The sequence below is a fragment of the Colias philodice genome, chromosome 27, assembly GCF_061535455.1.
Source record: "Colias philodice isolate Cphi_HAF_F1 chromosome 27, ilColPhil1 Martin Lab GWU primary, whole genome shotgun sequence".
Classification (NCBI taxonomy): Eukaryota; Metazoa; Arthropoda; class Insecta; order Lepidoptera; family Pieridae; genus Colias; species Colias philodice.
Window position 1 is genome coordinate 6,951,410 of NC_143112.1, and position 13,936 is coordinate 6,965,345.

The window sequence follows — 13,936 nt, forward strand, 5'->3', positions numbered from 1 at the left end:
ACCCAACTTTATTTCTCACTATACGGTATACCCATACAGTAAATCTTATAACACACACATACATACATACATACACATATAAATCCCATAACACACAGAAAGACAATACGAAATCGTCAATATGTCGACCCTAGCAATAAAGAGAATCCCTTCGATCTCAGCTAACGCCATTAGCGACCCTCGGTTCGATTCCCGAGTTAAGCAGACTGCAACAATTCAATCAGGGGGGAAACTTTTGCATATTTGGTCATTAAATGCGTTAATGGCGTTATTATTTTTGAGTGACAGTGTTGAGATTTATGACGTGTGATTAATTTTGTAGAGTTGATGCTCTTTTGTAGATGTTAGGCTACATGTCTTGATTACCTTATTAACAGGATTATATTAAGAGTAGAATATTTAGATTATCTTGTACATTAAGACTGTGATGCGGCTTTGTTCATGTTTTATCCACCTAACCTGTAACTATACTGTAATAGATATTATTCTATTATATTTCTGCCCCAAAATGTTCAGATCAATAATTAAGTGATTATCACAAAAAATATACTTCTTTCTCTTTATGATGTATATAAAAAGGTAAATAAAATCCTTAAGAAATTCACAACTACCCCCAAAAATCGAAACCAAATAAACTCCCAACACATTTCACCCTAATGCATGTGCTGTTAACATAATCCGAATCTTAAACACCCCTCGAAGCCATCGACAGCTATAACATTATTTGAAGAGGATTGTCCCATACCCCATGGCCCACACCCCATACCCCACGACCCACGAACAATCATTATAACGTCCCCCACTTACGATAAAAATCTTTCGCATTTGGGATTTTTTTTCGAGTGTTTCTCGTATTTGACTATACGATTTATACAAATAACATTATGGCCATTTTTCTCACTTTCTGATAAAGTTTAACCCTTTTTCGATAGTATTATGTTACGATACTAACTTATTATTATGTATTTATTTGATAGACGAGCGAAACAATGAATATGTCAAAATATTCAATAAAAACTGTATCACTTTGTACTTAAAAGATAGCAAATATAATGAGATATGAAACTAAATCTGGTCAGCTTTTTACCATTTCAGTAATATTACTGTAATATTACCCTCTATCCATCGCTGATACAAAGTTTGACACACAGCAGTTAATCGGAAAGTTCCAAAACTATTGTATCCAACAGTTTGTCACTATTTCTATTTTTTCAAAACACTTGACGCCCTTTACAAGTTGACAAACTTTTCCAATCCCGCCTGTCCGCCGGCTACCCTATAGCACATGAGTAGAAAGACGGAACAGAGACTAAGCTTCAAACAACCGCGCGAATCGATTGCACTACTACAAGTACGCGGGGCATGTGTGTGTGACCGCAGGCCGCTTGTCACGTACGCAGCGATTCTGGAAAAAACCGGTTTGCGCTTGCACAGGCTGAGGACAGTCTCAGGGTTGATATGACGCACGTTGTTTGTTTTATTAGTTGCAACTTGCAAGTTTTAATATTTTAATATAAAACGTAATATTGTATTGTTAAAAATGGTTGTTTATTGTACTGTGTGTATGAATAATACTAGAAAAACTAAAAATATATCATATTTCATTTATCCCAAGGAGTACAATAGGTGAGTAAATATTTTGATTATTACTTTTTCAAGTTAGTACCTACTTGCGTTTATTTCATTAGGTCCTTTTTTAATAAGAAGAGAATTAATTGTACACGGTGTGTTTTTACCTTTCATTATTATTACAAGTTTAGCATTAATTGTAAGTATGTATGTATGTATTGTAAGTGTGTACATACCCAACCCACCCAGGTTGGGTTGTAGACTGTAGTAGGTAGTTTTGTTTAATTTGTCTTAACCTATTGTGACAACCCTACCAAAATAGGTAACAATTTTGCACGTTCTTAAGAAGCTTAGTCTCTGTTCCGTCTTTCTACTCATGTGCCTATAGTGTATAATAACATGGATTTAAACTTACTAGATAGGATATTCTAATTACAATAATATACTAGCGGTCCGCCCCGGCTTCACCCGTGGCCGCGAGTGCGTAAACGTCCTAAGTAACATCTTATAATATTATGAAAACGCTCAATTTGTTGCAAAGCGCACGAGAACGGCTGACTCGATTTCGTTAATGCTTTCGCTAGTTTTGTAAAAAAAATAATCGGTGGGCCTGTTTTTAGATTTGGCGTAGGTACAAAATTTCTAGTGCATAGCCAAAAATATAAGTGTTTTACAGAATTTGACATAATTTTAATCATTTCTGTTTTTTTTTTCAGGAACGGAGAGTGCCTAGTTGCTATGTTTTGGAAGACACCTTTGGAGTTCATTTCTATTATTAAATACTTGAGTTTTACTACTTGAATTTTTTCCCTTATTAATAAAAAATTTAAAATACCCTATCTAGAATACTAATTCCGTGTAAGACGTCCATTTTGCTGTGACGTCACATTTTACGCCTGTCTAATCATTAAATCTCCAGATAATAGATTGACACAGATTAAGCAAAATTCGAGAGCTGTATAATCTTAGCCATATTTTATTAAGCCTCGTTATATTTTTTGCAATTAAATTGAATTAAGATAGTCTTTCTGGGCTGATATTTTTGTGTACAATATTATTATGTACTCCATTATTTATCCTTTAAATAATTTTGTACTTCACGCAAACACAGACAATCGGATCTGTATGAAATTATCTCTCAATTTTAGTCTGGATTAGTAAGTGGTAAAAGTGGGTACTTCCTGAAAATACTACCTGTAACAATTTTTTTTTTTCCTGTGGATTGGAAATAAACGGGCTTTTTATTTATTTATTTATTTATTTTAAAAGTGGGTACTTTACCCTAAAACTGCGAGAGTGAAGCCGCAGCCCGCAGATACCAAATCTATGTATATTTCGTGATGCATATTTTTAACAAGCAATGCATTAAATACAAAATAACACATACGCATTACTACATAGTATTAAACAAAACTTTCTGCCGTCTGTGTGTTTTAAGCTTAGATGTTTAAAACTTCACAACATAGATTTCAATGGAATTTTTTAATAGATAGAGTGATTCAAGAGGAAGGTTTAAGTATATAATTTGTCAAATTGTCTATAAGACGCGCGCGGAAAGCTAGTAATTATATATCTTATAATTATTTTGTTTATGGTCGACCACTACGTTTGGTTTTTGGTCTCTTTTGTTTATGGTCGACAAATTACGAAAGTAACATCCAAATAAATAATTCAAAAGGTCATAAACGCCATCGGGTACTTAGTGAATTTGAAGTTTTCGATCTCAATTTTACGGCTCGTTTTACGACAAAAGCAGTAAATCAAGATGAAATTTTCTCGGAACTTAGCTCAGCACCATCTCAGCACAAACGGACATGCGATGCATTTAGGAATTAGGCTTTAGGTAATATTATTCTAAGCATTTATATGGATATTATAAGCAGACTTTTATCTATAAAAATGAAACCCTTGGTCACGGCAACACGCGTGAACGGGTGGACCGATTTCTATAATTCTTTTTTAATAATATTCCTTGAAGTACGAGGATGGTTCATATGGAAAGAAAACATAAACATGTATCACGGGCGAAGCCGGGGCGGACCGCTAGTTTTATATATTTTCTGTTTTGTTATATTGGATGGAATAAATAAATGTTTACCTAGTATCACTACATAGTATAAAACAAAGTCACTTTCTCTGTCCCTATGTCCCTTTGTATGCTTAAATCTTTCAACCTACGCAACGGATTTTGATGCGGTTTTTTTTTTATAGATAGAGTGATTCAAGAGGAAGGTTTTAGTATATAATTTATTAGGTTTTAGTCAAAGCGGGCGAAGCCGCGGGCGGAGAGCTAGTTGTATTATAATAAGATGTTTGTTTATCCGATGTTCCAGACGTTTTTCTGTGAATTCTTTAATTATATTCATATATTCAAATATAATGACTAAATTTAATTTGTTTAATAATTAGCAAATTAAAGATAAATTTCAAAGTAAAAAACTAGGTATATCTAAAAGTAAACAGTGTTATATAAAATTATAATCGTTAAATAAAATAGCTATACTAAATATCTCCATAATATTAAGATACAACGAGGGCTGAAAAACCGAATCTTTTTAGTTTATATATAACATAGAGACAGATATAACCGCTTCATCCCTCTATTATCTCAACAGCCAATACGATCTATGAATATAAATCGTATCTAAATAAGTTCATCCGTTTAAAATTACCCACAAACATATTAAACTTACCCTCGCGTATAAATTGAACACCCGATATCAATCATTTAATAATCTCTCCAAAACAAGGCAATAACTTTAACCATCAGACATAATATCCAATGTCATTTCATATAACCCCAAGAAAAATACATTTGAGGGTACCTCGTATATCAACAAAATCACCCCGTACTATCACACAACCAAAGCATTAGATACTACCGCTTGATTTAAATAAACGCGTAGCTTGCGCGCTGCGTACAAACGTTGTGTAGTAAATTATCAAACGAGTGAGTAATGTAAATGATACTGTCGTAAAGTGTCGTTTATGTGGGGGGAGATCGAATGGCTCGTGGCACGAATGCTTTGGCTTTATTTACACCGTATTTACTATTTTTTAAGTCGTAATAGTATTTCAGTTTTTTACAGTGAATTTTATTGCATGTAAGATGTAATATTATTTATTACATATAAAGGCATCAAATGTTAAATAATCTTCTCTATGTTATATTATGTAAATTCTTATGTCACATTACTCCGAAATGACTGGACCGATTCTCAAATTTGTTGCTTTGTAGATCTCCGAATCGGCCAACATCTATTTTTCATACCCCTAAGTAAGTAAGTAAATAAATACGATTCGGTGTAAGTGTGGAACATAACAAGATCAGTAGATTCAGCAATTTGTAACATTGTAAACATAGCGCGTGGTATATGGGCCAAAGTGCTCAAAAAGGGTTACATATCTATGTGTTTTGGTTTTTTATTACTTTCTTGTTTATATTCACAGTATTGAGGAATTTTTAACTATTGATGTTTCTTTCTAACTGGTAAATAGAAAATATTCGAGTATAATTTGTGTTTGTGCTTTAATCTATACTAATATTACCTATAAAGCTGAAGAGTTTGTTTGTTTGTTTGAACGCGCTAATTTCGGGAGCTAGGTACTGGTCCGATTTGAAAAATTCTTTCGGATTTAGATAGCCCATATTTCGAGGAAGGCATCTCATCACGCTAAGACTAGCAGGAGCACTGCGGGTAAATCTGCAGGGCACAGCTAGTGTTAAATAAATTGGAAAAAGACTCTGTTTAGTTTGAAATTTATTCGTGGTTGTATTTTGTGCTTACATTTACATTGAAAATTACATTTTGCGTCTTTGAAAATACATATAATTTATCTATCCATGTGTGTGTATGTCGTTGACTTACTAATAGTTTTTAAATAAACTACAGATTTTATAAACTTTACGTTGTAGAAGCTTCCTGCTCTTCTTTGACCAATCAAAAATATGTAATAATAATGTCAGAACACAACAATAGATATTTCTTGTGATATTTTCTTCAATGAACCTCATTATTCTTATCTAGGCAACCCAGATTTTGTATAAAACCTGAGCATAATCATCTAGCAGAGATTCAAACAGATAATACTAGGAACTACCCGAGACCTGTTATCACGTTTTGCAAACCACATAATATATAGGTACTTCTTTATAAAGCGCTTTTTAATCATCATGATAATTAATACCTATAAATTATTTACCACGTATGTAAAACCGACTATGAACTATCTCCGGTACAAATCTCATACAAACTATCTGTGCTTTAAATGCTGTGCTGTGTTTATATGAAGTAGTGACAAACAACTAAACAGTCAAACAACCACATTAATTTTGAGTTTCATTAATTAGGCTAAAATGGTAGGTAAGTTCTCCAGTGATAGAGCTTTTCTGTGACAGTCGATTATACCTAACAGTTTTTTTTCTCCCTTGGTTTTTCCTCTTAATTATCATACTATTCTTAATAATACAATGATACTGTTATCTAATAAAAAAATAAACAAACATAAAAATATACTAGAATCCATGAAATATAGCATTGACATAATAACCTAGCGGGTTTTCATGATCCAATTTCATCGATGCCACTATTGATACGGTCAATGATTTTCAAAATCCAACCTTATCTTCATAATATTTTGGCCTAATTTCTCTTGTAACTGCAGCTACTTTGAAGTTATTTAAATGTCATTTGGAGTAGTTTGATAGCGCATCATTAAAATAACATGACAATTATGTTATCGATTTTGGTAGTAATTAAAGGGGTGTCCAAAAGCTCAAACTATTAAATATGATTAAAGTTGTTTAAGGATAGATAAAAAGTATATTCTTGGAAATATACACGAATGTAGTACTCAAGTAAGAAAAGCTTACTCACTTACTTACATATATATTACACACACTTTCGCACCTACTATAAAAACTATTCATCTGATAAATGTGCGTATTTTATGAATCAATACGTACAATAATATTATATAGACATAATGAATTTTTTTATGTTGCAGACTGTACTACAAACAAATCCTTTATCAATTAAGAAACCTTACCGTTAATACAACATCTCTTAGGGACTTCATTATAGTTTGAATGTAACCAGTGCCCCGTCAATTTAGACGAATCTTAAGACACCTCTCAAGCTAAATTCAAGCCGTTTACGTTTCAGAGTTTACCTTTGAAATAGACCCTCTGTCCAGTGAAATCGGGCAGAAATTAATTTTACCTTTTATTTAAAGCAAATCCAACTAGCGAAAAAATCATAGACATTTCGTTTCATCCAAAATTGAACTACTGACCTATTTTGTAAACGGTACAAGGGTAGTCATCGAACCAAAATATTATTTACGTAAATGAAAACTGATATCAATGAGTTTTTAGCACAACAAAACAGGATTATATGGGTTATTTTGGATTCATTAAAAAACGCAACGTTATAACTTAACAAGGAGACGAATAAATGACATATTATAATACCTATGTATGATGTTGTACTCAAGCGTGAAGTAAATGTTAAACTATTTGGTTTATAATTTTCATTTATAATCGATAATTCTATAAATATATTATCGACTTCTGAAAAGCTTGGGAGGAAAAAGCTTTCACAAGAAATATGCTATATTATTCCTTGTGAAAGATTGATTATTTTTTTTTTGTTTTCATATCGTGACTGTGGCTGCGAGCAGCGGGCATTTCCTACCTCAGAAATGTTATGAACATGCAAATATGTAAAGATGGATCATCTTACTAATTCTAAAACATGAAAATCGACAACAAGGCTTTTCAAAAGCGCTTTGGATCATACTAATTACTTATCACGAATGAAACACAGTTCAAATACATCTCTGTACATTCATTACAGATAACTTATAATCTAGATTACCAAACAACTGAACCGCAGGCATTTACATGTTCGAACTTCAGTCTGAAATCGAGAGGCATTTATAAAGAGCTACTTAATCCAAGATAGATGGCCCTCAGTCAGGACGGGGTTCCGTTTATATATTGTAACTAGATTTCCGCCCGCGGCTTCGCCCGCGTTTCAAAGGAAAACCCGCATAGTTCCCGTTCCCGTGGGATTTCCGGGATAAAACCTATCCTATGTGTTAATCCAAGTTACCCTCTATATGTGTGCTAAATTTCATTGTAATCGGTCGGTTCAGTAGTTTTTACGTGAAAGAGTAACAAACATCCATACATGCATACATCCATACATCCTTACAAACTTTCGCCTATATAATATATATTAGATATTAGATAGAGAGGGATTTTAACACAACCTTGTAATTGTTTAATGTTAAATTCGATTTAGATCGTTAAATTACTTGACGAAAATAGATAATTATAATGGTAGGTAAACAAGTCATATTTTACTTATTGAAGTTGTTTAAAAACTCAATAAATTCATAAAAATTCGTAATTTAATTTATTACAATTCCATATTATTTACTGTTTTTACTAATTTGGTTACAAACTTATATGATGAACTTTTAAAATTTTATGATAAGACGTATAAAGATGAACTAACAAAACACTGAGAACTTCCTCCTTGTTAATATTTGTTTAAAAGCCAATAAATTTAAAAATAATTTGGAAAATCCAAAAGTGCACGCCTCATAATTTTTTTTTAATAAATATTTATTAATTATTATTTTTGTTTATTTAATAACAATTAAACCACATCGAATCAGACCCTGAAAAATGAAAGGGTTCTATTCCTGAGCATACTCAAGCGTAAGAGAAAAAAAAAGACTCGATTAGTAAAGTATTTCGGTCGCTATCGTGTTAACAAGAAAAAGGATCCGCACATACAGACACACGGACGTCCAAGACAGAACTTTTTTAAACTGTTTTTTAACTAGTTTAAATAACAAAAATGACATCAAAAATATCATGAACGTTAAAAATAGTGTTTTTTCTTAATATGTGTGTGTATGTATTATCTTACAAGTGCAATGTATGATACATAAAGACATTTAAAGTTTGAAAAATCAGATGTTTTGCGCGAAGTGACAGTAGTACCCACCTCAACGCTTCGCTTATGAGGCGTGCAATACATTTATTAATTGTTTCACCCGTAATGATCAATATAAACAATCTTATATATAAAAATGAATCGCAAAATGTGTTGGTAAGCGCATAACTCGAGAACGGCTGAACCGATTTCGATAATTCTTTTTTTATTATATTCCTTGAAGTACGAGGATGGTTCTTATGTAGAGAAAACGTAAACATGTACCACGGGCGAAGCCGGGGCGGACCGCTAGTTTAAAATAAAAATTTAACATCAACGTGAAAAACTAACCCATATTCGTACACTGCACTAAAAAAACATTCCAACACAGCCAAATGAATTAAAAGCTCCATCGATCAATTCGTAACTAACGGACATGGGGCATGTTTGTGCCCCTTGCCCCAGGGGCATCGTAAGCCTGTCTCTTACAAATGGCCATGGATTTACAAGCCCTGTTAGTGTCGCAAATGGGACCTTTGGAACTTTGCTTTGTACTTGTAATTTGTTCTATATACATACTATTGATGGTACAATAAATGTGTGAAATAAACTCGGGAATGATGTTTATGAAGTTGTTTTGTTAATTAAAACGAAAAATGGCTCATTTGGTGATAATTATCAATCCCAAAAGCATAGCATTTTTATCGATGTCTCTATACGTTATGAAAACATTAAAGAATGGACATCTTTATTATTTACTAGCTTTCCACCCGCAGCTTCGCCCGCGCAGTCAAAGAAAAACCCGCATAGTTCCCGTTCCCGTGGGATTTCCGGGATAAAACCTATCCTATTTCCCGGGATAAAAAGTAGCCTATGTCCTTTCTCGGGTATCAAAATATCTCTATACCAAATTTCATGCAAATTGGTTCAGTAGTTAAGGCGTGATTGAGTAACAGACAGACAGACAGAGTTACTTTCGCATTTATAATATTAGTATGGATTACATATTTAAATAGGTAGCACATAATACCTAAACACAAGAAGAAATAATGTTTATCGCACGATCATTATTTTATCTCGTTTCGATAAAACATATTTTCGGTATAAAATTAGCTATCAAAATATAACTCCTCTCATATAAAAACCAAAAACTAAACGTTGAGCGTATTTAAACAAATTAACAAAATAAACATTGATAAATGGACCATAAATTCAATCAAAAACGAACGAAAAATTACAAATGAAATTGGCAAACAAAAAATTTAACAAAATTCGCCAAACAATTTTTCGATAGATAATAAATTATACCGAAAACAAACAAACCCTCTTTATTGGAAAAATATTGGTTTTATTGAATTAGGATCTGATGAAAAAAAACAATATTCTAAAATGAATTAGAAATTTCAACGGGCTCATATAAGGAAGTATATAATATATATGTATCTAATGCCCTGGAGGAATCAGGATTTGTTGTTAGCATTGGTAACGATAGAAAATAAATTACAATATAGCAATAATAATCGTGTATTATACATGTAAATGTATGATTTTAATATGTATTATTCTTACATTAAAAAAAACTTTTGTATTATGTCAGCTAATCAAGCGATAAACTCATTCAAAGATATATCTTCTATATAAAATGTAAAATACCTAGACACATGTTTTCTAGCAGTGGTGATAAAACCCACATCCACTAGAATAAGCAGATACACAATCCACTAAATTAGTTGATCATTATTATAAATTATCATAAGCGTCTAAAATATTAATCTCAATTATTAATTTCAATTTAAAGCCGATTTTTCAATCCTTGGTTAAAATTTATCCGTCCAATAAATTATTACACGAACATTTTAAAATGTCACCTGTAAACTGTCAAATACGGACAATTACAATACATTTTTGATATGGTAGTTTAATACGTTATTGGATGAATAAGTTTTAACCAAGGATTGAAAAATCAGACCTTACTCAATTACTATACATATGTTCACACAACAGCTAATAACACAAAACTTCAACAACCTTGTACAATCTTCCAAGTAACTCGTGTAATATTATAATTCCTGTCAAAACGTTATCCCATGAAATTATTCATTTAAATCATGTTTAAATCACCTCAATTTTATGCTAACGGTACGCGGAAATTGTAAAGTAGAATTGGGTAGTCATTTCATAAATTGCATTTGACCTGCCGCTATTAAATTTGAATTTTCCCATATTTAATATTGGGATGTTGATGTATTTTCTGGCAATCTTATGCGTGACTTGGTGACCGAAATTTGTTAAATCGATTGAATGATTCTGTAATGAATTTAAAGGGGATACAATTGTGAATGCAATCTGGCGTTGTGCTTTCGTTTCTGATTTTATATATTTCGTGCTGATTTTGAATTTTCTATCCTATAAGACGAATATAAAAATTATGAGGTTAAGACGATACACAAAAAAAATCCACTGCTTGGCGGGCGGAGTCTAATAGCTCGCTATCGCGAACGCGAGTGTGCGCGAAGTCATTCTTGTAAACTCGCCGCGCTGCCGCTGGCCGACTCGGGACAAACATGTATGGAGTCGTCATACAGTTATAATATTGTCATACATTTATTTAATTGTTGATTTATTGGTTTTATTTTCTTGCTTATAAACAAATAATCTTCTTTTTAACAACTACTTAGACATTATTAATAATTATTATCATTTCGTAATGTTTACTTTATTACAAAATAATACAGGTTATAAATAATCTTTAAATAACAAAAAATATTGTTACTCTGAAAAAATGAAATGGTACTCAATAACGCGGACTACTGAATTGATTTAGATAGAATTTGATGCTGACGTAGATATTACATCATGCCCAGAAATGAAAGGTACTATTTCTGAAAGAAGTTATAAACCCTAATTCTTCTCAGTCAAAGTCAAGAGTGGAAGATATCACTAATACAGTAAAACTGATGCGAAACTTTGGATGTTAATTTGTATATTTTTTTGTTAGTTGTTACTTAATCACGTCAAGACTATTACCAATTTTGATAAAATATAGCTAATTGCCTGGATTTACACATAGGATACTTTTTATCCGAACTGAACACTTCTGTGGGAAAAAACAGGATTCACGATATAACCTAATTCCACGCGGGCAAAGCCGCGGTCGGAATGATATTTTTTTAAATAAAAAAATTGTTTTAAAAAAAACACAAAATATATTGACGCATGTATTTATTTTTTGCACTCTATTATAATTGTAATTATTCATTACAAATAATCAAAATAAAATAGCCAGAACAAAGTTAGGCCCTGGTAGGGTAGGTAGGCAGGTACAGCAATGTGAGACGAACACTGGCTTATTTATACCTATTATATATATATTATATATTTATACAATAATAATGTATTATAAACATTAAATTAAGTTTACAACAAAAATACATAATATTAGCTAATGTGAAAACGAATCAACCAATCATCCCACAACAATGAAATGTGCACACAAATATTCATCCAAATCGGTTCATGTGATTAGGAGGAGTGACTGCAGCGCCATCTTCCGGGCCCAAGTGTGTTTCCAGATCACCCAGGAACTCAATTTAATATACTTACACAAAATTTTTCGAAATGAAAACTAACAAACTATGTAAATATGAATATAAACCTGTTTTAGTACTAAGCAATTTCCCGCACAGGTGTAGTAAGTATAAATGAAATAAATATCAACATCAAATTCTTTATACAACATACTTATCTACCACCTAAGTACTAAGAAATGTAATTCTTGAAATTTTTTCGTATTTTTTTAAATATAATACTACTCCAATGAGCTCCTGTTCCATATTACGGCCACCATACTTCCACTAAGTTCACCATGATTTTTTATTTCTTTGCACTTTGTTGCTTTTTGCTAAAAATGGAATCATGCGATAAAACCAGTAGAGCGTTGATAACATACATTTTTGACTGAATAAAGGTACTTACGAAGGAGTGGGTTCACATTGTGAACAATCAGTGGGTTTATTTTCCTTCTGGATTCCGGATTTCTGAAAAGATTATCTATGCTATAAATGAAAAAAATCTTACACATTCGTTATGTACTTAAAACAGGGGTACATATCAAACATCGTCTATAATACAATTATCATCAAATTTAAAATAAAACCAACTTACTTCATTAATTTGTTCCAATTGTAAGCATTCTTTTTCCTCCAACCTTTATGTTTCTTCTTCTTATTTTCTTTATTGTCCCCATTTGTCTCATTTTGTCTTATTGTGTTGTCACCCTTTTTTACGATGGCGCGAGCGACACAAGTTCCCCGTGTGACGGCCGTAGCGGGAATGACTCGTGCAGCGATCGGGGTAGGAAGGTACAGGGCGGCTCTCGCTATATTGGCTGGTCGCGCGCTAATTTCAAGTATTTCTTGTTTATTTCAAAACCATCGCATATTTCAAAATTCTAAATCGGTAGACGTATAGGTTGTATGTTTTATAGTTAATATCCAAAAAGTCGTAACTTTACGTTTGTTATTTTGAAGATGCCAGAGATTAAAAAAAAATAACAATGAGAACTTTGTATTTTTTTTCTATCGAGAAAATATCATGGAATCATGTTTCTAAAACGGTAGACGTATTGTGTTACTATTGAACTTTCTTGTCAAGAATTTTCATCACGACAACTTTAATAATATAAAAATTACGAAGGTTTAAAAAGGGCCGTAAATGTTAGAAAAATTAATTCATCACCTTAATAAAAGTTTTAACGAAACATACCCAATTTTGTCGAGATCGCATACCTTGTCAATCGATTTTCAATGAGATTTTCAGTGTTTAGTAGAGACATGTATTACGATACTAGAATATTTTATGTAAGTGTATTATCAAATTACACACAGATAAACACCAAAAGCGTAGCACTTATTTTACAAGGTAAAATGATATAGTTTGAAATAATAATAGCAATTTATAGTTATTATATTATTAGTATTCATAAAGCCTTTGATTTTTTAACAATCCCCGCGGCTTCAATTAAATAAATATTGTAATATTACTAGGTACCACGTGGGCGTAATTTTTCTGGAACGTTCTAACATTATTTATTCATTATTCTAACATCTTTAGCCTGTATTTCATTATAATGAGCCCTTGATTTTCCCAAAACTCCACCTAATTTATATTTTCTTTAACCCTTTTTTGTTTCGCCTCGTGTAAGTAATTGTTAAACTGGAGATTGAATAGGTTAAGCGTTCGTTCTCGCTGACTGGTTTTGGATGGGGTGCGTTTATTTGTGCATTTTGTGTTGGCTGAATATAATTATTGTCTCTATTAAAATTAAACCTTTGAAACTAAGTACTTATATATTATTTTCATATATATTATTATATACAGTAATTTAAAATTTCTCAATATCTATTAGCATGTCTAGA

The 13,936-nt window shown here is 32.0% G+C and overlaps 1 protein-coding gene and 1 long non-coding RNA gene across 3 annotated transcripts in view; both read right to left on the reverse strand.

Annotated features, from left to right (window-relative positions):
• nrm (neuromusculin) overlaps nucleotides 1-13,936 on the reverse strand; it is a 361,740-nt gene that overhangs the window by 309,831 nt on the left and 37,973 nt on the right. The window lies entirely within an intron of this gene.
• Nucleotides 11,916-13,228, reverse strand: LOC149476685 (uncharacterized). Its single transcript, XR_016317834.1, has 3 exons — nucleotides 12,684-13,228; nucleotides 12,495-12,556; nucleotides 11,916-12,420 (listed from the first exon to the last, which is right to left on the reverse strand). It is a non-coding gene; the product is annotated as an uncharacterized LOC149476685 (long non-coding RNA).